Source organism: Nannospalax galili, unplaced genomic scaffold (genome assembly GCF_000622305.1).
Source record: "Nannospalax galili isolate Female #2095 unplaced genomic scaffold, S.galili_v1.0 scaffold510, whole genome shotgun sequence".
NCBI classification, from domain to species: domain Eukaryota; kingdom Metazoa; phylum Chordata; class Mammalia; order Rodentia; family Spalacidae; genus Nannospalax; species Nannospalax galili.
This window is the reverse complement of record NW_008329677.1, coordinates 2,609,683-2,629,094: the sequence shown is the minus strand read 5'-3', so window position 1 is coordinate 2,629,094 and position 19,412 is coordinate 2,609,683. Positions and strand designations below refer to the sequence as shown.

At 42.7% G+C, this 19,412-nt stretch overlaps 1 protein-coding gene across 3 annotated transcripts in view; it reads left to right on the top strand.

The window, feature by feature from the left end:
* Positions 1-19,412, top strand: part of Slc24a3 (solute carrier family 24 member 3) — a 571,799-nt gene that overhangs the window by 366,996 nt on the left and 185,391 nt on the right. The window lies entirely within an intron of this gene.

The window sequence follows — 19,412 nt, the reverse complement described above, 5'->3', positions numbered from 1 at the left end:
GTGAAGACCTGGAAGGTGGGTGCTTTAAAAGCCCTGCACACATATAACTCACATGTTCTTCTGATTTGGAAGCAGCTTTTCACTCGACACTTCCTTTAGAGGGAACACATTTTGCTTAAACTTTCTAGCAAGATGTACCTTTTAGGCTAAAACCCATGATGGAATTGTTTTATATAGAAAAGAATGCCTTGGGGGAAGGATTTCATAATAATAGTAGTACTCAAGCTGTCCCGAGATCCTGCCTCTGGTGTATGTTGGAACTGCTCTAAAGACCAGAGTCCCCAGCTTACCTTTTGTGCTCTACAAAATGGGCTGCCTACCATACCCATCCTGGTAACTCTGGCTTCCTTCTTTTTTCTCCTTCCTTCTGCCTTTTTAAGGTTAAGTTATAACTTTAAGATTTTTTTTAATTATATGTATATGTGTGCATGGATGTGAATTTGTGCATGTGTGAGTACAGGTACCCCCAGAGTCCAGAAGAAGTTGTCAAATCCTCTAGAACTGGAGTTACAGACAGGTATGAGATGCCCAGTATGGATACTGAGAACTGAACTAGGGTCCTCTGCAAGAGCAGCAAGTGCTCTTACCCTCTGAACCGAACCATCTCTCCAGCCCTCAAGTTAAAACTTTGGAAAGCCTGTGCCCAGTGGCAATATCTTCTCTATCACCACACCACTGGTTGTGTGCATTCATTCACAGGTGACAAGAATGGTTGCTTCATGTCAGAATGGATACTAAGGATGGGGACCTGAGGATACAGGCTAGGAATGTGGATGTCTTAATCTCCTCTCCCAGGCTTTCTCCAGTCAGAATCACACCTAGCATCTCAGATTTGAGAAGAGTCTTGGTATTCAGTCTCATTCTTTACCAAAACCATTTCTCGGAATTGCAGTTGTTATTTCCAGATATCTCCATTCAAATCAAAACCCTTTCCTGATTTTTTTAATTAAGCAGAGACCAGAGATGCTTCCCATTTGAGGCTTCAGAAGGCTGTGTGCGACCGTTGGTCCTGCTCTGGACACCCTCTCACACTCTCTTGGCTTGCAGATCAGCTGCAGTGTGCAGTATGGTGGATCTGCCATGTGCAGGGGTTGTCAGGCTTGCCTAGAGATTTGGAGAGCAAAAACAGGAGGAGGAAAGACCTTCAACTGCCTTCCAAAGGTCTGCAGCCTTCGAAGGATCTAAGCTCGTGATAATGTCATATGAGAATCCAAGAGATCCTGGGAGATCCTACCCAGAAAAGCATTTATTTTCCAATCAATAATGAATGACTTCATGGTAATAGGAATATTCCTGCTGCCACCTGCAGCCAGGTGGAAAGGGGCATGGAGAGGGAGAAATAGAATTTGGCAGTATCCAAACACAGTGCCCAGAAAAAAAGAAATGTACCTGAGCAGCTGTGAAATGTTGAAACTGGAGTCAAAATTGCCATCCATTCTATTCCAGAATCCTTAGAGAATATGAAGTCAGGAGACTGTGCAGTCAGGAGACTGTGCATCTAAGTCTTTATTAGATACTGAAAATACATGCACTAGTTCCCTTTATTCCCAGTTTCATTTCCTGAGGGTCTCAATTATTCAAGGACAGCCATGATCCAAAAATATTAAATGAAGACATTAAATGTTTGCTGCAAAACAGTTTATGAAGTATAATATTAGGGTGTTCTGATAGCATGGTAAAATCTAGATTCATCCCACTTCATCCTGCCAAAACATGAATCATCTTTGCATAGAGTATATGTGCTGTATATGTTACCTACCCATTAGAGACTTAATTTTCTGGGTTATCAGATGGACTATCTTGTTAGTTCAGTATTTATGCTCAAGAGCACCTCATTTTATTAATAATGACCCCAAAGAGTAGCAATGCTGGTGATTGGGACATATCAAGGAAAAGCTGCAAAATACTTCCTTTGAGTGAAAAAGGTCAATGACCTCAGCTTAACAGTGCAATATAGATGGGCGATTGTGGCAGGGATTGGCAGGTAGTGAATGAATTAACCTGTCAGACCAAACTTAAAAAGACAATTTGAGTATACTACTAGAGCACAGCATGCAGGGTGGTAACCGAAAACCTGCCAGCACAAGATGATGGGCTGTGGCAGCTTTTACTTTGGAAATACCCACTTTGGGTTAGGGTGACTTGCCACACCGTTTCCTTCATGCAATTTTCAACATGCAAATGGAGATAGACTTAACTGATTCTGGGTTAAGGCTTAGTTTGCTGGGCAGCAGCTCTGTGGTACCAAGTCGTGGTTAATTTTGGTTGACTGCATTCAGTAACACCATGCCCCTGATTATGTTTTGCCTCCAAAGGAACAACTATTTTCTTTGGGAGGCTGCTTTCTGGACCAGTCTTGCGCTGTTGGAATTCCCTGGCAGGAAAGGACTTACTCCTTTGTGGTTTCTCAATCACTTCTTCACACTCACCGTTGACAGAGCAGCAAACCCAATCTTGGGAAGTTATTTGGAGGTCTTTTCTTCAGTAACTTCTTTGAGCTTAACTGGAGTAACATGCAGACCCTACCTGCCTATTGCTCTACACCTGTTGTTTGTTACTCTGCCATGGGGTGCCATGAAATGAGAACCATACTTAGAAGTGGTTTTGATAGAAGGTCTGTGTTGCCTAATCCGGGAGGACCTTAAAGGAATTTGGGCTTCTGACAGTAAAGGCTGAAAGCCAAGTTGAAACATCATCTGGTAATGCCACTGTTGAATCCTAGAAAAACCAAACTTAATAAGTAGGTTAAAATGTAGGGACCAAATGACAGAAGTAGACAGTAGGCTATAAGTGGTCCCAGAAAGGGAAGTAACAAGATTAGCATGACCAAACATTTGCTTTAAATTCCCACCAGTCAAATCCCCCCTTTGTTCCTTGTTCCCCCAAATCACTGGCAACATTTGATGGTATTTAGGAGGTTTTGTTGCGATCCTCCAGATTTGTTGATGCAAAAACAACTTTCTTCCTTTAGCACTGTGCAAGTGCCACCTTGAGCAGCAGTCAGCAAATCTAGGGCCCCGCAGGTCAAAGCAGAACTGTTCTAAGTGAATTTAACTATTTCTGGTTTGTAGAAAGTTCTGGGTAGGCTAGGAAGGTGGCTAAGTGGGTAAAGTGCTTGCTTTGCAAGTATGAAAACCTGAGTTTAGAACAACATGCCAAAGCATGGTGACATGCATCTGTGTTTGGGGGGTGGAGACAGGTGGATCCTAGGGACTCACTGCCTATTCAGTCTAGCCAAAATGGCAGGCTTCGGGTTCAGTGACAGATCAGTCTCAAAAGAAAATAAGGTAGATATGCAATTGGGGATGACATCTGGAGATCAACTTCTGGCTTCCCCATGTACCCTCAAGGGCCAGTACCCATCACCCCCCCCCAAACACACACACACACACACACACACACACACACACACAAGAAAGTTCTTGGATGAGTGTAATTTTTTGGTTTGTGAGTTCTGAGGACAGGAAAAAAAAAAAAAGAGTTCTTAAGACCCCTGTTCATTTATCTAAAATTGAGGGTAAGGACAAAAGCTACTCACAGTGAAATAAGCTCTGTTCTTCTAGTTCAGACCAGATAGGTAGGAGTATTAAATGTGATTTGGGGCAGCATGGATGCCAGGATGAATGTTCCTGTCTAGTTGGTTGAGAGTCAGAAACAGACTCTGAACATATGATCCTTAGTATTTAAGCAGGCAGAAAAGGCAAGATTAAAGTGTGGGCTACTTCCAGTAGTTCCCAGAAAGGCGGGGGCCCTAGCTGTCCCCTAAGTAGTTTAAGGTACTCTATAAAAGAGGCGACATACAAGGGGCTCCTGACAGATGATAAGTTCTTCAGTAGGGCACCAACCCCCTGGATATTCATGGAACATGTTCATAATCATTTCATATTAAATGTGTTTAATTTTGGAAAAAATAAACTTGATTAGCCATTGAAGGAGACAAAGACCAAAAGTCTAGAGCAAAATAAACAATCCTATTGAATGGATAAGAAAGACTAGCTGTGGCCACACTCGCTAAATGATGGCTGGCAAAGCAGGCAATGAGAAGGGAAAGAAACAAAGCACAGGCCTGAGATAAAGAAAAAGTTTCACCTGTTAGGGAAGATATCAGGAAGGCAAGAGCCTGTTGTGTCTAGGGACAGAGAACTTGGGTTCTCAAAAGCTCCCACGAGGTTAAAAAAAAGAACCAAAAGACACATATTTCTGTACACCAGTTTCCCAGTGATGTCCTGGGGGTCCTCCATGATCTAAGGCTTGTAAGAGGAATATGTTTGAAAGGGATTAGTTGTGTTATATTTTGAAGACAGGGTAAAATACAGGCAGTGTAGGTGGAGCCTGAGGATGAGTGTGACAGACCCAGCTATGCTAGAGACATTTTCTTTTCAGCAATAATAGAGGAGACATTAAACAGAGAATTAGATTTTTATTTACTCAGAGGCAGACAAATTAGTTTCAACAGAAGGATGGAAAATCTTAGGACTTTTATGGTAGTCAAGAGAAGAATTTTCTGGTAGGGCACAAGTAGGGTGAGCCTAAGTGTCGTTGGGTCACTTCTCACGAGGAAAACTCCAAAAGCGGAAGCAGGAGCAGGAGCTCTGGGTCATGGGCTTATAGAGTTACTTCTCTGAGGTTGGCCCTGGGGGTCCCTTTTGAAGAGAAAATGTAAGTCTTTGTTTCTTGTTTTGTTTTTGTTTTTGTTTGATTGATTGATTGTATGTGTTGTATTTTATCTCGAGTTGTGTTTTTGTAAAACAAGGTTTTATCTTGGACAAGTAAACCCAATTAGTATTTTCCTGGAGCTTGGCAGCCATTGGAGTACTTAATAAGAACATGTATGTTCTTTTTTAAATTGGTTAACATTGTCTACTTGAGTTACTGCCGTTGTAAGTTTTTAGAGCATGAGGTCCCCCAGCTGACCCAGATCTAGGAGCTGATAGAAATTTTCTTTGTAGTATTAATTATTTTACTCTTTGGTTATGCTGTATACAGTCCAGGTCTGGAAAGGGGAAGACTCACCAATCTGATGTTGCAAGAAAGTCCTCAGGTGAACAGCCAGTCTTTGGAGGGCTGGCTGGAAGAGAAGGAAGATCTGTCCAGCTAATGTCACCCCTGCTGCTGGGAATGGGGTCTGAGCTGAGAGAAACGAAACATCCTTTCTCTCTCCTGGCTAAGCAGTACAGTCACCCAATCCTCAGCCTTTAGATACTGCCAATTTTGGTTGCCTTGATCAGGGATTCTTGGTTGCCAGGATATGCGGACCCTTCCACTGATAGGTCTGTTAAAGAGCTGGGTCTCTAGTCCCCGAAAGGTAAAGGAGTTACACGCAAGAACACAGTAGGCCCTCAGGATCTCACTGAAGAGGTGCTGGTCTTTCAACTTTCTCTTTTTGAGAAGGCAAACCTATGAGGCTGTTCCATCAGGAATGGTGAATTGACTGAAATCCAGGCCTGGGACTTCCAGGGAAAATCACTAGTGCTTTGCCTTTGAGGTTGCAAAGATTTCCTTTTTTCTGCTGTTGTTGTTGCTCCTTAAAACTGCAAAATGAACATTAGAATTTGGGTAAAATCTGAGTTTAGAGCCTGATAGTCACCCCAGAAGGAAGGTTGACTCCCCAAATGAGCAAAGTGTTTCAATAAATCAGTATTCGCCATGCCTTTGTTGCCACTATACTTGTGTTCAGCCCAGTTGCAAGCTATACCTGAAGAAAAATACATGAAATGCACCCAAGAGATGGTTATTGACTGAATTGGATCAGTCAGTCACTTTGTATTAGTATAACAAAATACCTGACAGGCTGCATAGGAAGTGAAGAGAAGATCTGCTTCTGAAGATTCAAGTTTGACTGGGTGGCCTTATAGTTTTAAGCCTCTGGGGAGGTTGGCACACCACGGCATGAACACATGTCATCTTATCATGATCCAGGAAGCAAAGACCAGGGACCCATGAGCATAGCCCCCAGTGACTTCAAGACCTTCCACAAGGCCCACATCTTAAAATCCATGCCATATCTCAGGGCTGGAGAGATGGCTCAACAGTTCAAAGCACTGACCGCTCTTGCAGAGGACCCGGGTTTAGTTCCCAGCATCCACATGGTGGTTGACAACTGTCTGTATCTCCAGTTTGAAGAGATCTAATGTCCTCTCTGGCCTCTGTGGGCATTGCACACGCATGATATATTTACATACATGCAGGCAAAACAGTCATACACTTAAAATAAAAAGCAAATCAAAAAGATTTTAATTCATGGCATATCTCATTATCACTCTCCTGTGGACCAGGTTGTTTACATAGTATCCTCTCCAGGACACTACCCATATTCAAACTATAGTAGAGAAGGGATGGAGGTTAAAGGGGCCCTGGATCATAAGCCTATGGGAGAGAATAACAGGACTTCATCAGAATACCACTGTATGACCATAGTTGGGCAGTGTGGGAGCTAAAACAAGTTCAGTCTTACCCAGTCCTCCACAATAGGGCAAACCAGGGAAGTTACTAAATTCCCATAGGTTTGTTTTCTTCATCTGAAGAATGGAGATAAACTAGTCTTGAAGAAAGAATTAAGGAAATGTTTGTATTTAAGGCGCTTAGGACCGTGCCTGAGATAAAGGAAGTGCTTAGTACATGGAATTTTTTACTGTCATTATCCTGATCTAATGATCAAATGAACCAGGGATGATTTTTCTTACCCTCACCACTATATGGGTTAAAAAAACAAAAGCTCTGTTAGATGAAATATGGTCTTCAGGTCCCCACATCTAGTAAACAACATTAACAGGATGCTGTCATTGGGAGTCTTGTACCCACATAGGTGTTACCCTCTGAGACGTGGTCTATAACAATAAAAGGAAACAGAACATACTCCTTTTTTGTCAGAGTATGAGTTCTGCTTTGAAATACTGTTTTATGAACAAGGTGGAAGTAGTCATGGTTCTGGGGCATGGCTTTGCACCTCTAGGGGTTCCAGACCATCTATCCTTCATTCAGTGAGTATATATTGAAGTCCTATGATAGTACTAGAGATGCAAAGGTGAATGAAACTCCAGATTGAGCCAGAATGCTGCTGACACAGGAGGCTGTCTGACAGTTATTTACTGTAGGACCACAGGGAGGAAGTGGTCCACCTGGCTGAATGGATGGGAACTCTTTACCAAGGTGATGGGATGAAACATAGCATCTTACAGTCTAGATGCTGCTTGAATTGCTAATAAGTCAGGTGTCCTAAAGGTAGTATGTGTTCTTTGCAAAGAGCTTAGCAAAACTCCCAACAGCACAATCTAGCCCTGCTAGGTTCAGCTGATAGCTGTTTGGAGTAAGTTCATGTTGAAATGAGCTAGGCTGCCTTTAAGCACTATCCCAAGAGGCCACATGTTTGTTCTCATGATGCCATCATCCAGAACACCTTCGCACCTCTTCACCTGACCAGGTACTGCTGAGTCCCATCAGAAGGTCAAACTCATTATGCTATGGCAATCACCAAACCAGTCATTTCCAACCAAGAAAATCGCATTTCCTAGCCTGACCACCCACATGGACCACACATTTCATCTCCAAAGGGTTTGGGGCTGTTTTCCAAAATCAAAACCACCATTTAAGGTCCTAATTTGCCACATTTGAAGTTGTTAGAAGGGGAAAACCGAGGGCTCCTAAAGTGTTAGTGCAGAGCTGTGGAAATGGGCAACAAGCTCCAGTCTTAGTGGAAGAATTACTGGCAGCTGACTAGTGCTGGGTGAGGAAGGGCTGATCTTCTTAAAGGGAGGGACTGTAGATATTCTCACTAGACCCTGGTGGATGAATTTGTACTGAGGGATGCCTGGGGACACTAACTTGACATGACAGGCCTTCACAAAATGAGAAAATGTATGAATTCCAGTGAGGTAGAGGGCTATGGGAGGGTGCCAATGGGGAGGGAGGTATAAAGATGATTACGATGTCTGTGTGAAACACAAAAATTCAATTTAAAAAATTTCCCCAAAAAAAGTGATTTCAAAGGAAAGTGGCAACATCATAGAAATCCATCCTTGAGAACTTCTGAGATGCCCCAGCTTGCATTTGGCCCCATAGAGACCCTTAAAAGGTAAGAAACAGACCAACTGGGAGAAGGTGCTTTTCATCCTGTCTTAGTTCTGAGAGTCTACCTTCTGGTGTAGCATAGCAGTATCATCAGCAGACAGCTTGAAAGGAAAAATGAAAGAATCACAAAAGAATCTGCTGAAATTCCAATGCTTTTACGAGGAAGGGGGTTGGAGGGGTCTCTGAGTGGCATCAGTCTTATTTGCAGGGAAGGGGGGGGCTTTCTGAGAGGCATCATTCTTGTGCCAGGATAAAATTCATAGGGTTAAAGGTAGTGAGAAGACAGATTGGTAAATACCACATCTGTTCCTCCAGTTTGGGGCATTTCCTAACAAGGACAACAGCACCCTTTGAAATTAGGCATACATCTGATGTACATCGACGCAAAATGTTGTTAAAAGCTAGATTTATATGCCTAAGGCCAGGAAGTTGTTTCCATCTCTCTCCCTACCAGATCCAAGATGGCATAGTCAGCCGAATGGACCTGAAACAGAAAGTTACAGTGAGACTCATTACAAGGAAGCACTGTGCACTTGAACTCTACCCAGATTCACTTCCTTGTGGGAGCTAATAAGGAGGATTAGCAGGAAAATGGAAGCATGAGATGTGGTGCCTTAGCCCCAGGTCCACAATAAGGAAGATTAAAACTCCATGGGCACATCGAAAGATCTGGTGGAAGAAAGATGACATGGGATTTTTAAAAATGCAGATCTGTTGTTTGGCTTTGACTGCTTACTAGACTCCAAGGGGTGAGGAAAAAGTGGGAAATATGTATGATAAATACAAGCAGCAGCTTTTAACTCAAGATGCGTATGATGTAGATAGAGAGAGGATACATGAGAGAGAGCTCTGTAGGAGCAGATCCCACTTAGCAAGTAGTTCAGACGGCTCATGTGAACAAATGCAACTAGGGAAGAAAGGAATTCCTAATGTCCATGTGGATAAGTGAGTGCTCAGCTCCTGGCCTCCGCAGGGCTCCTCTTCAGAGGCGCTCCCCCTGGAGCCAGCTGGCCTCTCTTCCACACTTGTACAGAGTCACTCTCCCCTACGCAGATCTTGTTTAATTAAGACCAGATAAAACGACTGCTTTTTTTCTGACTCTTGCTCCCATGTGGAGTTGAAAGGAATCAAACAACTAGGTCAGCCACACTCCCTAGGCCCTGAAAAGGGAATGCTATTAGCAGGTCTCCCTGAGACAGGGTGGGGGTGGAGGGGTCTGGGTCCTGCTTCTGCTATGGCAACCTTCCCCCATCTCCTGGTATATTTGCAAGGCTCCCTGGCTCCCACTGGAGGATATCATGCCGTATATCTGCAGTTCTGGGCCAAGGGCAATGAGTTTGAAGGCATATACCTTTTCAGGGTCATGTAGGAGACAATGAGTTGTAGAGGATTCATTTTCAGTCACTGATGCAAGTTGGCTGATTGTGGAATGCTTTCCACCCCTTCAGTACTTCCTGTCATGTTGCTGTTGTTGTTTGGAAGCAACAGATTATAAACCAAGACTCATCATTGCAGCAAACAGATCTGAGCCAGAAGAACAAGAGACCTGCTCTCCACACCTCACCACTCCTCACCTCTACCCTACCCACCCATCAAGGTAGCTTCGTGGAATGTTGAGAATGAGTGATCATAGTTTGAAAGCTCTGCCTTCATTTTCTGAAATGCCAGACTAGTGAGTTTTTAATTTATTTTACTTTTAGAGTTTTATTAAGACACTCTCTTGCTTTGTAACCCAGGCTGGCTCCAAACTCACTAGCTTCCTGAGTGCTGGGATTATAGGCATGCACCACCCAACTAGTCAGACTAGTCATTTTTAAGGTACTTTGCAACTTGGCAATTGTCTGATTCTCTGTGTCATAGTCACACAGTGTAAGTCCTATGCTTCCTAGCCTGGTCCTTTTACAGCTTCTCCTTGCTTTGAAATTGGAGTTACCCTGCAGTCACAGAGCCTGGAAGCCTGGGTAATACCTGTAATGTTAATGTCTGTCTTGCTTAGTCTGCCAGCAGGTTTTCTCAGTATTCGCGTCTTGGAGTATGGTTCGTGGACCACTGGTATGGATATTACTCTGGTGCTAAATGGAATATAGAATGTCAGCCTCCACCATGCACTTTAGCAAGATCTCTAGGAGACATGTACGCATGTGATAGTGTGAGAGACAAGTGGTCCTCAACCCTGTCTCTTTCCTGCCTCTGTTACCCATACCCTATGGGCTTTTGCCTGGTCCACTGCAGTTGCCTTACCTCCAGGTAGATCAACTCTGGTACAGTCACACTCCAAAGTTTGCCAGGTGATCAGGTTGAGGACTCCCCCCAACCATCCCTTTCCTTTCCACTCACCTACTGTGCCTCAAATTGAGTATCAACACCTCTGCCCTTCTTCCATCTCTTCTGATACTCTGAGGAGTTACCTCTGACCACTGCAGTCAAATCACTTCCTTTGTTGTTATGAGCAGGTAGCATTCTGTGCCTTTCCTGTGGTAATTATTATCACGGTGAGTAATATCACACTTTTTGTAAGATTGTTTGATTGGCATCTCTCTCCCAATTATCCTTACTCTCCATGAGGATATGGATCATGTCAATTTCACTCAACACTGCATGTCTAGGGCATGGCTGAGGGCCAGATTAATCATGGATACCCCATAAACACAGAGATAAGTAGAAGAAACCAAGTACAAAGTATGAGATCCACATGACTCCAGTGACAGAAAATTTCTAGAAAAGGCAAAGTAATGAGAGAAAAGGGTTCAGTGGTTACTGGAAAGTGGAGCTAGCAGTGAGGGTTGGTTGCAAATAGATATGAAGAAACATGGGGAATTAATGGATACATTCTCAAATTGTACTATGGTCATAGTTGTATCAATTTGTTAAGAATCATAACTATATAGCCAGGTGTGGTAGCACACACCTTTTGTCCCAGCACTTGGAAGGGAGAGGTAGGTGGATCTCTGTGAGACAGAGGCCAATCTGGTCTACATAGTAAGTTCCAGGCCAGCTGGGGCTACAGGGAATCCTGTCTCAAAGAAGATTTAAAAAAAAAACAAAAAAACCATAACTGTATTTACAGTGAGTAAATTTTACAGCATGTAACTATATGTCAGTAAAGCTGCTCAGAAAATGAATGCATTGAAATGAAGTTGAATGAACCAGGCTCTTACAGGTGACAGCAGCCACACAGCCACTGTCATATCCCCTGCTCTTTTTTGCCAGCAAAGTGGTGTATGGGCTCAGCAGCCGCTAGGAGAATGACCAGGACAAAAACAACCCCCTCCCCTACCCATCACTGGCCTGAGCCCAGCACAGATATAGATGCTGAAACTGCAGTTCATTTGATGATGCCCCAGAACCCCAGTAAGAGAAAGATCCATGATTTCTAATAATCCTCAGCCCTGGCTGTAGCTCTGAACCGTGTCTAATTAGAGTGGTCTCCTTTGGGTTTATCCCAAAATCAGAGCATCATTGTAGCTATCACTGCAAACTTTAGCAAAATAACTAAGTATTGGAACTATGGTATGGTTCCTCCTTGACTCCCACACCCCCTGGAATCATCAAAAATGAAAGCCCAGTTAAGGTTGTTATTTTAGAATTCCTCTTCTATCTTCACTCTTTTCTCCTCTGAAAGTGGTCGAAGGACAAGGCAGTGGGGTTAGCTCATTCCCATAGCACTTTTAAGCATTTTCTGAGTCTTTATAGACAGTTAGCAGGTGTAAAACATGCAAGCGTATGATCTGAAAGCCTGAGAATGGAACCCATCACCTCTGCCAGTTCACATTGGATTGATTAGAACTCAGTCACATCATGACCCTTAACTGCAAGGGATACTAGAACATCTTTCATGCATCTGAGTAAATATCACTGAGATATTTATTCCATGATTAAGGAAGCACCAGACCTTGTTGGATAGCTAAATAAGTCTCCACCTCTTTTAGGGAAACCATCCAGAATGAATCCATCCATATGTGGTATATTGTTATCTTATGTTAAAAGCTGACATAGCAGAACCAATACCTCAGTTATGACCAGAAGACAGACATGATTTTCAAAAGCATCTACAGATGTATTACATATAATTTAACTGTCCAGTATATTTACTGAATTCAACTTCAAAGCGTTTTTAAAAATCGTGTGTGTTTGTGTATGTGTGTGTGTGTGTGTGTGTGTGTGTGTGTGTGTCTGTGTCTGTGTGTCTGTGTGATGTGTACATGTATATGATCTGTGAGGGGGTAGGCATATATGCCATGTTGCACATGTGGGGGTCAGTCTTCACTTTCCACCTTGAGACATGATCTCTCTTGTTCACCACTGCTTGCCCAAGGCTAGCTCGCCTGCCAGCTTCTGAGGATTCTCCTGTCTTCACCTTCTGTCATACTGTAGCTGTGCTGGGCTTGTACATGTGTGTTATCATACCCAGGGCTTCATGGGTTCTGGGAACTTGAACTCAGATCCTCATGCTTGCATGGAAAGTACTTTACCCACTGGACCATTTCCCCAGCCCAACCTCAAAGCGTTTGACTCCTGAAAATACATTTTACATTTCCATTCCTTGTTATTGAGGAGTTAAGTAACTGAGGTTATTTCAAATGATATGAGACAAACCATCAAAATCTGCGTTCCATACTTATCCACTGCTGTGGGATGCAAACTAATACAGCCACTATGGAAATCATTATGAAGATTCCTCAAAAAGCTAGAAATCAATCTACCGTATGATCCAGCCATACCATTCTTGGGTATATACCCAAAAGACTCTCTACCCTACTACAGAAATTCCTGCTTATCCATGTTCATTGCTGTTCTTATCATAATAGCCAGAAATTGAAAACAATCTAGATGTCCATCCAGTAATGAATGGATAGTGAAATTATGATACGTTTACATGATGGAATATTATTCAGCTCTTTAAAAGACAAAATTATGAAATTCAGAGATAAATGGATAAAACTGAAAACAATTACCCCGAGTGAGATAACTCCAATTCAAAAAGACAAATGTCACATGTTCTCTCTCAGAGCTGGATGCTAGTTTTGGAATATTAGATATGCATGTTTCAATTGGAAAAACTGAAAGAGGTCAAGAAACTAATAAATAGCATTGAACAGGGGAAGGTTATGAAGTGATATAAAGTGGGAAAGGAGAATAATAGAGTAGGAAGGGTTAAATGAGGTGGGGAGTGGGGTGGGAAAACCAACACTAAAGACCTTTAGAAAAAGCCATATGGAAACTTATCACTATAAATATTCTTAAAGTATGTGCATATGCACTATAAAAAGAGATTAAAAGTGTTACACTACAGCAGCGAGACATTGCCCCTATTAGACACAATAGGCTAGCAAAGTAAAAGCCCAATGCTAGGAATGGACTTCTTCTGAAGCCATTGGCCAGGGCACCCATAGACCCTCAAACAATACTGCTGTTGCCCCTGTTCTTAGTTACCCATCAGAACTTCACAGTAAGACCCTATTGCTGAAGACACTATGTACATGAGCTGTAGAACAAACAAGGAGAAATACTCTGGTGCTGGTTTCAAAGCCTCTTCTCCACTGTTTAGTTTTAATAATGCTGGAAATGTGATAGGCGTGCTACCAGAAGAGAAAACTAATCACTAACCTTACCCAGTTGTGAAGCCTGAAAGCTACAACAACAACTGGCCTGGCAAGATATGCCCACTGGTGCAATCATGGCACAAATATTATAGGAGTAACCAATCACTTTCTAATTGGGTTTAAGGTTTGCTTTGTAAAGTGGAGTCCATACCTGACACTGATATCAGGCCTAGGAACCTGAGGCTAAACAGGTTACAGGTCATAAGGAAGAGTCTAATACTATTGTTCTGATAAATAGCTATAGTATTAAACTGACTTATTGTCATCCCCATAGATTAATGCATCTCTCAACTCTCACCAGAGAAGCTTCCTTATGCAGCATAAAATACAGAGATCCACAACTGGGCAGTATGCAGAGAATAAAAGGCTACAGAATGCTTATCCCTGAATAGGACACCTAGATCAAACTTCTACCTCCCAAGGCTCAGGGATCATTGTAAAGACGGGGCAGAAAGATTCTAAGAACCAGAGATGGTGGATGACCATAAGGAAACAGAGTTTTTGAGGCAATTTAGCAGTAACTCCTGAATTCACAGCAGCGGTGACAGCATGCACAAGTCCCTTGAAAGCTCAAGCCAGGAAAAATCCCAGCATAGAAGTGAGGAAGCGAATAAGAAACCCCAATCCTATTTAAGGAACTATTGGCAACCGATAGCTGCTGGTAGGGAAGAGTCTGTCTTCGTTAAAGATGTGACTCTGTGTAGATTAACCAGGCTCCAGTGTATGGACCCACACAGAAGCACACTTGAGGACACAATTTTAGCAAGATATACATAGAGCGTATATGTAATCTATATTACATATACTAATAATATGTGTATGTATAATAATATATGTATATATTTCATATGTATTAGCATACACGAAGTTGGTCAAGAGGTGTTAAAGCAGAATACAGATAAGGGAGGGGCCTAAATATGATCAGAATATATTTTATGAAAATACCAAGACCAACAATTTAATTGGATTTGCAAAAATCCAATTATATATATACACATATATACATATATACACTTTTGAATATATATTTTGAAAAACAACATGGGTCAGAGAGATAGCTTAAATGCTTTCTGCACAAGCATGAAGATCTGAGTTTGAATCCCAAGCACCCACATAAAGCGATGGAGGAAGATAAATATTTCTGCTTCCCACCCCTCCCCATGTTGGGGAGACAGAAACAGGCAGATCCCTGAAGCTCACTGACCTGCTGGTTTAGTCAAATTGATGAGCTCCAAGTTCAGTGAAAAGGTCCTGTCTCAAAAATAATAATGTGGTCAGTATGTCCTGAGATACTTTTCAGGACCAGATGCTTAGAGGCCCAGCTTTAATGTACATGGAAGCCACATTTAGTTTCTCTTTCTCTTTCTCTGTCTCTCTCTCTGTGTCTCTCTCTGTCTCTCTGTCTCTCTGTCTCTGTCTCTCTCTGTCTCTCTCTCTGTCTCTCTCTCTCTCTCTCTCTCTCTCTCTCTCTCTCTCTCTTTCTCTAACTCAAATATACTGTGATATACTGTGGCCATTCAGTATTTTTAGTGCCTATCATTATAGAAGCCTTCTCCATTTGTCCCAATTAAAAAGGGGAGTCAAGTTGCCCATTTGGAAAACTCACAGCTTGGGAGATAAAGATGTTACCACATGGAAAAAAATAATAAGGTGGAGAGCAATAGAGAAAGCCACCCAACGTAGATTTCTGGCCTCCATGGGCATCTGCACACACGTAAAACGAGCAAAGTGGGGGGGGGGAGAGAGAGAGAGAGAGAGAGAGAGAGAGAGAGAGAGAGAGAAACATGAGAAAAAAATGTACAACTTTCTGGAATGCCAAGTTTGAATTGTGTCATTTGTTTGAGAGCTTGTTTGGAGGTTTTCACAGGAGAGCACAACTCCTTGTATACCCTTGTCTGTCCTCTGTTACTGGGGAACATTGTCTTCTTCAACCAAGCATGCAGTTTCAGCAGGGATGCACATGGAGCAGTGAGGAAAGGGACACCCACCTAGCCAGCCAGATAGTCAAATCAACTTTGTCAATCAATGGGGTGACAGATGTGACAGACAGATGGCTTCACATCCATGACATTCATTTGTAAATACGAAAAACCTCAAGATACTTTCTTTAAGATATCTTGTGCTTTTGTTCACAATTGTTTGTCCTACTTAGCAAGGAAAGGTGTGTTTGGAGTACAAATAAACTTTTGAATCACTAAGACAGCAGTTACTGAACGTGGTCTTGAAAACTTTCTGAAACCCATGAATTAGAGAAATTTCCTATCTTTCCTACCAAATATTTCTACATCGTTTACCTCCTTTTTTGTCCTTTTAAAGGAACAGATAAGCTGTGCATTGTGATGCACATATACCTGTAATCCCTGGACTTGGAAGCTGAAACATGAGGGTTGACATGAGTTTGAGGCTAGCTTGGGCTACATTGTAATTAGCAAGCCAGCCAGAGCTACAGAGCAAGACTCTGTCTCTAAATACATAAATAGGCAACAGATAAAATAATGTAGAAGAAAAGCATTTGTTCTGCCCATAGTCGTTTGAGACTCTATGCAACAAACTAAGTATCTTTAAGCTAAATTTTGTTGCCCTACAGATCTTGACATTTCTGAGGCCCTCTGGGAGAACACAAGGTGGCAGGTTTTTGTTCTTTTGTTTGGGGGATTTTCTGTTTAGTTTGTTGGTTGGTTTTGGTTTTCTGAGACGGATCTCCTAGTAGCCCTAGCTGGCCTCAAACTCACAAAGATTCTGCCTGCCTCTGCCTCCTGAGTGATGGGATTGAAGGTGTGTACCACCACATCCGGCTCAACAAGGCAGTAGTTTTTAAAGGATTTAAAGAATTTCCTTCTTGACTGCATCTAGCAACAAAATCACAAACGAGAAAGAGGGAGCTTGTGTGTATTTGCAGATGGGGGTATAAAGATGGAGCTTGTGTGTCTGCAGATGGGGGTGTGAAGAGGGAGCTTGTGTGTCTGCAGATGGGGGTGTGAAGAGGGAAATTGTGTGTGTCTGCAGACGGGGGTGTGAAGAGGGAGCTTTGTGTGCGTGTGTGTGTGTGTGTGTGTGTGCGCGCGCGTGTGTGAAGATGGGGGGTGTGAAGGTGGAGCTTGTGTGTTACTGCAGGTGGTGTGTGAAGATGGAGCTTGTGTGTGTGCAGATGGAGGTGTGTGAAGAAGTTCCTGTACACAAGGAAAATGGAATTGCATTTTTGTTTTTTATTTCAATTTCAACATTAGCACTAATAATATTATAATTAGGTTTGGGATCAATATAATGTCTTTTTGTCTTTAAGACTTAACTCCAGTCCTTCAGTTCATGTTCTGCTGAACTCTTCTATTGTACCAAGGGAGGAAAAGAACCCCTATGTGTAATTGAGAGAGGAAATGTCTTGATAGCTGTGACCAATTAAGGAACAATATTAAAAATTAAGACGAGGTAGTAATTAGGAGCAGATGAGGCTGAGGTGGGGATTAGAAAGTAAAGTAGCTGCAAGTGGGTTATGAGATCTAAGCGCAAGCAAGAATAGGGAGGAAAGAGGACACACAGTGCTGAGCAGACAGACTCGTCCTCAGAGTTCTCTCAGGCTGTAGAGAACTGAAACTCCAACTAATAGTGGCCTCATCTCGACAGAGGTGTATTTTTCTCAAAGAAGAGTTCAGAGGAGTCAGCTCAAGGACAGGGCACTGCCTTCACAGCTTCCTGACTGCCCGCCCCCTCCATCTTTCCATTTAGCAAAGCTAGCCTTTCCTCTCATGGTTTTCAAATGGAGGTGCTTTAGGGTGGAAGGATTGTTGAAGTCAGAGCATCAGCTCCAATAGTCTAAGAGGGGAGGATGTAGAGATCAAGGGTCTTGCCATTCATCCTACCTCAGACCACCTCCACAGCCATATTTTAGCAGACATTGCTATGACAAAACACCTGACAGAACAACTTAGTGGAGGGAAGACTTCCTTCTAGAAGCTCATGCTTCTGGGGGATTTCAGTTCACATGGTGGAGTAGCTCTGTGGTAGCAGGAGCTTAAGAGAGCTCCTCCAATGGTTGTCAGACTTGGAAGCTGTTCATTCATTTTGGAATGAAACTAGAAGCAAATATACCCTTCCAAGTCCATCCCCAGTGATCCCCCTCTGCCAGTCAGGCATGATTCCACGGCCTCTCAAAGAGCACCACACTGACTCTTGTGTTTGACATTTTCCTCCATTAAGTTATTTTGTCAAGTGATTTGCCACAGCAATGAAGAAAAAATAGCTAACACAAAGCGCAGTAGATATTAATACCAATAAGGTCTACTGCAGTAAGGCTATGGAGGTGCTTGAGACAGGATGAATCTCAACCCTTGTGGAGGAAGAACTGGAAAAGCCAAAAAGGTCAATGATAAGTATATTGAAACCTGTGGAAATTAAATCAGAAATGGTATTTATTTTTAAATTAATCCTCACTCCTGCTCCCTGTCCCATACACATATGACCTGTTGTTGCATTCATGGTGGGCACAGACAAATTAATTCTTTGGTGGAGTTGCTGTAACTTACCCTGAGTCTTCTGGCTTCTTCCCAGCCTCCTCTAGAGAATACACACCTCCCTTCTTTAGCCTGGAGAAGGGTCTTCCTTTGGTTTCTGAGAATGATGCACTCCCCCACAGACTCTTCTGCTCATCCCTCCCAGTGGAAATGGCTCCTAACCTTCCTCCTCCTGAGCCCTAGAGTCAGTTTCCAGGGGCCCCTTCATTACACCCTACTTCCCTTCACTCCCCCAGAGGACCAAGAAAGCTGATCCCAGCTGCCAGATCTGTTCCTAAGGATCAAAATATATCAAAATAGTTCCAAAACCAAAACATTATTTTAAAAATCAAAGCAAAATCTTGGATGCTGCCTTCTGCTGACTGTGCGAAAAGTTCATCGTTTCCTTGTATTTGCCTGGAAACTATTTTCAATTTAGTTACCTCTCACCTAAGAGATTTCAATTTCCTTTAAGATCTGCCTTTAGGGAAACTTTTATCTTTTTCTAAATCTTATCATTAGTTCACTCCTGGGAATAGTCCTCTCCTAAGAAAACCAGTCAAGGCCAACCTGTTTTCCAGCTTCAGCCAGATAGGAAGGTGAGCCTGTTCTTTACCAAGTCCCTGCCTCTAGCACAGGGAGAGACCAAGTGAGTTCCTCTCCTCCCACATCCCAAGATCTCTACCTAGAGCCCTACTACTCTTGGTGTCTCTGTAGGATAACCCATCCCTGTCCTACTGCTGTCTGTATACCCTCCTGGGGGGGGAACCATTGAACCCATTTTGCTGATGTGACTTCATTCCACCATCAAATTGTCCAGGTCTTCAGAGCTTACCACCCCTCAGAATGTCCTTTGCATCATGGTGCTCAGTAAATACTAACAGATTGGCCGGATGTGTAAAACTATTGCCAATATAAGCATTCTGGTTGCTTTGGTAGCCCCAATGCAGCCCATGTCAGCTAACTATGATCCAGGACTTCAAGCCTTGTGACGTTATGAAGTCAAAGGCAGCATCTAAGAATGAGGATACATTGAAAAATACATGTCTTTGTGCAAATGTTTTCAGAAATGTAGCCTGTGTGCCTTTGGGTAGAGTATCAGAGATGCACAGCGGTAGGCTGGATGGTCTGAGAAGAGCAGAAGATTCTCAGTGTAGGGCAGTGGGGTTTAAGAGGAGAAAATCAGAAAACACAGAAAGTGACTCTGAGGCATTGAATGCAAAGTACGAAGAATGGATTCAATGACAGCAATGCA